This window comes from Oncorhynchus mykiss, chromosome 15 (genome assembly GCF_057628025.1).
Source record: "Oncorhynchus mykiss isolate SJ-2025 chromosome 15, ASM5762802v1, whole genome shotgun sequence".
NCBI classification, from domain to species: domain Eukaryota; kingdom Metazoa; phylum Chordata; class Actinopteri; order Salmoniformes; family Salmonidae; genus Oncorhynchus; species Oncorhynchus mykiss.
In genome coordinates this window covers 12,024,164-12,030,536 of record NC_143036.1, presented here as the reverse complement: position 1 = coordinate 12,030,536, position 6,373 = coordinate 12,024,164, and positions in this window count along the sequence as shown.

Sequence of the window (6,373 nt, the reverse complement as noted above, 5' to 3'; positions counted from 1 at the left end):
TACTCCATAATCTCAAAGTGGAATTAGGTTTTTAAACATTTTTACAAATGACTTAAAAATAACAAGCTGGAATGTCTGGAGTCAACATGTATTCAACCCCTTTGTTATGGCAAGCCAAAATAAGAATTTGCTTAAAAAGTCACATAATAAGTGTGGACTCACTCTGTGTGCAAAAATAGTGTTTAAGATGATTTTTGAATGGCTACCCCATCTCTGTACCCCACACATACACATGTGTAATGTCCCTCAGTCAAGCAAAGAATTTCAAACACAGATTTAACTACAAAGACTAGAGGTTTTCCAATGCCTCGCTAAGAAGGGCATCTATTGGTAGAAGGTAAAAAAAAACACAAAAAACAGACATTGAATATCCTTTGAGCATGGTGCAAGTTATTAATTACACTTTGGATGGTGTATCAACATACCCAGTCACCACAAAGATACAGGCGTCCTTCCTAACTCAGTTGCTGGAGAGGGAGGAAACTGCTCAGGGATTTCACCATGCTGCTCGCTAGCAGTGACTTTAAAACAGTTACAGAGTCGTCAAAACCCAATCCTTACCATATCCAAACAGGGAAACTCAGACTGGCACACTCTGCTGGGAGATAGGGGGTACTGCATGACAGGCTCAATTCACTATCACAATGAAAATACAAACAGATGATCACTGATTTAGAAAATGGCCATGATAAGGCTTTATAAATAAGCATGATTACTATTTTATCCAGTCTTAGTCTTTCAATATCAGAGGTCTGTGTCAGTGGGACATAGTATCAGAGTAGAGGTCTGTGTCAGTGGGACATAGTATCAGTATCAGAGTAGAGGTCTGTGTCAGTAGGACATAGTATCAGTATCAGAGTAGAGGTCTGTGTCAGTAGGACATAGTATCAGAGTAGAGGTCTGTGTCAGTGGGACATAGTATCAGAGTAGAGGTCTGTGTCAGTAGGACATAGTATCAGTATCAGAGTAGAGGTCTGTGTTAATAGGACATAGTATCAGTATCAGAGTAGTCTGTGTCAGTAGGACATAGTATCAGTATCAGAGTAGAGGTCTGTGTCAGTAGGACATAGTATCAGAGTAGAGGTCTGTGTCAGTAGGACATAGTATCAGAGTAGAGGTCTGTGTCAGTAGGACATAGTATCAGTATCAGAGTAGAGGTCTGTGTCAGTAGGACATAGTATCAGTATCAGAGTAGAGGTCTGTGTCAGGAGGACATAGTATCAGTATCAGAGTAGAGGTATGTGGGATTTTGTGTCGAGGTCACCTCAAGTCACCCTATCAGTTAGCAGATAACCCTGTTGAAAGAAACATGCAGACCAGAGAGAGGCTGTAGTAATCGCTTTCACGGCTATGGTCAAAGGCAAGGGTTGAGGTTAGGGTTAGGATTGAACCGGGATGCAGAGAGAGATGAAGCTAGGGTTAGGGGGTTGACAGGGGGCAGTCTGAGGAGTCCTGCTGCCATTTTGAGTCCTACACTATGTGTTTACCAACAATATGCTAGCTTGTAGATTGATGATAGAGGACCAGAAGTGTGTGTTTATGTTTACCTGAACCCATGCGTGTGTGTGTGTGTGTGTGTGTGTGTATGAGTGTGTGTGTGTGTGTGTATGAGTGTGTGTGTGTATGAGTGTGTGTGTGTGTGTATGAGTGTGTGTGTGCGTGTACCTGACTAGAGACCATGCACTGGCAGATCCTAATGTCACGCGTCACACCACCAGGTGATAGATGCTAACATGAGTGCTATAAACTGACAGAGCCTGGAGGGCTGATGCTAACGCTAGCTAAAACAATACAATATGATTCAAATCAATAGAGGCACTCAGTCCTCATACATAAACCTTACAAGGACATGGCAAAACGGGCACAACAAAATATACTGTACATGCTGTCTGACACAAGTGTATGTGTGGTAACACCTGGTCCAGAGACAGTAAGTGGTCAAGGGGATGAGGGAGGAGAGTAGAGAGAGGGAGGAGAGAGAAGAGAGAGAGAGGGGAGAGTAGAGAGAGAGAAGGGAGGGGGGAGTAGAGAGAGGGAGCGGAGGGGGGAGAGTAGAGAGAGAGAAGGGAGGGGGGAGTAGAGAGAGGGAAGGGAGAGAAGAGAGAGAGAGGGGAGAGTAGAGAGAGAGAAGGGAGGGGGGAGTAGAGAGAGGGAGGGGAGAGTAGAGAGAGAGAAGGGAGGGTGGAGAGTAGAGAGAGGGAGGGGAGAGTAGAGAGAGAGAAGGGAGGGGGGAGTAGAGAGAGGGAGCGGAGGGGGGAGAGTAGAGAGAGAGAAGGGAGGGGGGAGTAGAGAGAGGGAGCGGAGGGGGGAGAGTAGAGAGAGAGAAGGGAGGGGGGAGTAGAGAGAGGGGGGAGTAGAGAAAGGGAGGGGAGAGTAGAGAGAGAGAAGGGAGGGGGAGTAGAGAGAGGGGGGGAGTAGAGAGAGGGAGCGGAGGGGGGAGAGTAGAGAGAGAGAAGGGAGGGGGGAGTAGAGAGAGGGGGGAGTAGAGAAAGGGAGGGGAGAGTAGAGAGAGAAAAGGGAGGGGGGAGAGTAGAGAGAGGGAGGGGAGAGTAGAGAGAGAGAAGGGAGGGTGGAGTAGAGAAAGGGAGGGGAGGGGGGAGAGTAGAGAGAGAGAAGGGAGGGGGGAGTAGAGAGAGGGAGCGGAGGGGGGAGAGTAGAGAGAGAGAAGGGAGGGGGTAGAGTAGAGAAAGGGAGGGGAGAGTAGAGAGAGAGAAGGGAGGGGGGAGAGTAGAGAGAGAGAAGGGAGGGGGAGTAGAGAGAGGGGGGGAGTAGAGAGAGGGAGCGGAGGGGGGAGAGTAGAGCGAGAGAAGGGAGGTGGGAGAGTAGAGAGAGAGAAGGGAGGTGGGAGAGTAGAGAGAGAGAAGGGAGGGGAGAGAGGGAGGGGAGGGGGAGAGTAGAGAGAGAGAAGGAATGGTAGATGTGCAGAAGACGAATGTGCAAGTAGAGATACTGGGGTGCAAAAGAGCAAGATAAATAAATAAATACAGTATGGGGATGAGGTAGTTGGATGGGCTATTTGCAGATAGGCTATGTACAGGTGCAGTGATCTGTGAGCTGCTCTGACAGCTGGTGCTTAAAGTTAGTGAGGGAGATATGAGTCTCCAGCCTCAGTGATTTTTTGCAGTTCGTTCCAGTCATTGGCAGCAGAGAACTGGAAGGAGAGGCGGCCAAAGGAAGAATTGGCTTTGGGGGTGACCAGTGAGCTATACCTGCTGGAGCGCGTGCTACGGGTGGGTGCTGCTATGGTGACCAGTGAGCTGAGATAAGGCGGGGCTTTACCTAGCAGAGACTTGTTTATGACCTGAAGCCAGTGGGTTTGACGACGAGTATGAAGCGAGGGCCAGCCAACGAGAGCATTGTTGACGAAATGGATGCCACTGTGATAGAATGCATCCAATTTTTTGAGTAGAGTGTTGTAGGCTATTTTGTAAATGACATCGCCGAAGTCGAGGATCGATAGGATGGTCAGTTTTACGAGGGTATGTTTGGCAGCATCAGTGAAGGATGCTTTGTTGTGAAATAGGAAGCCGAAGATAATTTTGGATTGGAGATGCTTAATGTGAGTCTGGAAGGAGAGTTTACAGTCTAACCAGACACCTAGGTATTTGTAGGTGTCCACATATTCTAAGTCAGAGCCGTCCAGAGTAGTGATGCTGGACAGGCAGACAGGTGCGTGCAGCGATCGGTTGAAGAGCATGCATTTAGTTTTACTTGCATTTAAGAGCAGTTGGAGGCCACGGAAGGAGAGTTGTATGGCATTGAAGCTCGTCGGGAGGCCCAAGAATTTAACCCTGTGGCACCCCCGTAGAGACTGCCAGAGGTCCCGACAACAGAACCTCCGATTTGACACATTGAACTCTATCAGAGAAGTAGTTGGTGAACCAGGCGAGGCAGTCATTTGAGAAACTAAGGCTGTTGAGTCTGCCGATAAGAATGTGGTGATCGACAGAGTCGAAAGCCTTGGCCAGGTCGATGAATAGGGCTGCAGAGTAATGTCTCTTATCGATTGCGGTTATGATATTGTTTAGGACCTTGAGCGTGGCTGAGGTGCACCCATGACCATCTCTGAAACCAGATTGCATAGCAGAGAAGGTACGCTGGCATTTGAAATGGTCTGTAATCTGTTTGTTAACTTAGAAAAGCAGGGTAGGATAGATATAGGTCTGTAGCAGTTTGGGTCTAAAGTGTCTCCCCCTTTGAAGAGGGGGATGACCGGGGCAGCTTTCCAATCTTTGGGAAACTCAGACGATACGAAAGAGAGGTCGAACACGCTAGTAATAGGGGTTGCAACAATTTCGGCAGATAATTTTAGAAAGAGAGGGTCCAGATTGTCTAGCCTGGCTGATTTGTAGGGGTCCAGATTTTGCAGCTCTTTCAGAACATCAGCTATCTGCATTTGGGTGAAGGAGAAATGGGGGAGGCTTGGGCGACTTGCTGTGGGGGGTGGAGGACTATTGATCGGGGTAAGGGTAGACAGGTGGAAAGCACGGCCAGCCATAGAAAAATGCTCATTGAAATTCTCAATTATTGTGGATTTATCGGTGGTGACAGTGATTCCTAGCCTCAGTGCACTGGGCAGCTGGGAGGAGGTGCTCTTATTCTCCATGGACTTTACAGTGTCCCAGAATGTTTTGAGTTTGTGCTGCTGGATGCAAATTTCTGCTTGAAAAAGCTAGCCTCTGCTTTCCTAACTGCCTGAACCAGTATTGGTTCCTAATTTCCCTGAAAAGTTGCATATCACGGGGGCTATTCGACGCTAATGCAGAACGCCACAGGATGTTTTTGTGCTGGTCAAGGGCAGTCAGGTCTGGAGAGAACCAAGGGCTATATCTGTTCCTGGTTCTAAATGTTATGTGTAGATATTATATTATGGTGTAGAGTATAATATTATGGTGTGTAGAGTATAATATTATGGTGTGTAGAGTATAATATGATGGTGTGTAGTATAATATGAAGATGTGTAGATATTATATTATGGTGTAGATGTATAATATTATGGTGTGTAGAGTATAATATTATGGTGTGTAGAGTATAATATGATGGTGTGTAGAGTATAATATTATGGTGTGTAGATTATAATATTATGGTGTGTAGAGTATAATATTATGGTGTGTAGTATAATATGAAGATGTGTAGATATTATATTATGGTGTAGAGTATAATATTATGGTGTGTAGAGTATAACATCATGGTGTGTAGATGGTGTGTAGAGTATAATATTATGGTGTGTAGTATAATATGAAGATGTGTAGATATTATATTATGGTGTGTAGTATAATATGATGGTGTAGAGTATAATATTGTGTGTAGTATAATATGATGGTGTGTAGTATTATATGAAGATGTGTAGAGTATAATATTATGGTGTGTAGTATAATATGATGGTGTGTAGAGTATAACATTATGGTGTGTAGATGGTGTGTAGTATAATATTATGGTGTGTAGTATAATATGATGGTGTGTAGAGTATAATATTAGGGTGTGTAGAGTATAATATGATGTTGTGTAGTATAATATTATGGTGTGTAGTATAATATGGTGTGTAGAGTATAATATTATGGTGTGTAGAGTATAATATTATGGTGTGTAGAGTATAATATTATGGTGTGTAGTATAATATTATGGTGTGTAGAGTATAATATTATGGTGTGTAGAGTATAATATTATGGTGTGTAGATGGTGTGTAGTATAATATTATGGTGTGTAGTATAATATTAGGGTGTGTAGAGTATAATATTATGGTGTGTAGTATACGATGGTGTGTAGAGTATAATATTATGTAGATGTTGTGTAGAGTTTAATATTATGCAGATGTGTGTGTGTGTGTGTAGTTTATAATCAAGTAAAGTTCAGTCAAAAGTTGACACACCTACACATTCAAGTGTTTTCCTTTATTTTGTACTATTTACAACATTGTAGAATTATAGTGAAGACATCAAAACTATGAAATAACACATGGAATCATGTAGTAACCAAAAGTGTTAAATCAAAATATATTTTATATTTGAGATTCTTTTAAATAGCCATCCTTTGCCTTGATGACAGCTTTGGACACTCTTAACCAGCTTCATTAGGTAGTCACCTGGAATGCATTCCAATTAAAAGGTGTACCTTGTTAAAAGTTAATTTCTGGATCTTCTTTCCTTCTTAATGCATTTCAGCCAATCAGTTGTGTTGTGACAAGGTAGGGTGGCATACAGAAGATGGCCTTCTACCAAATAGGACTAAATCCATATTATGGCAAGAACAGCTCAAATAAGCAAAGAGAAATGACAGCCCATCATTACATTAAGACATGAAGGTCAGTCAATGTGGAAAATTAAGAACTTTGAAAGTTTCTTCAAGTGCAGTCGCAAGAACCATCAAGCGCAAT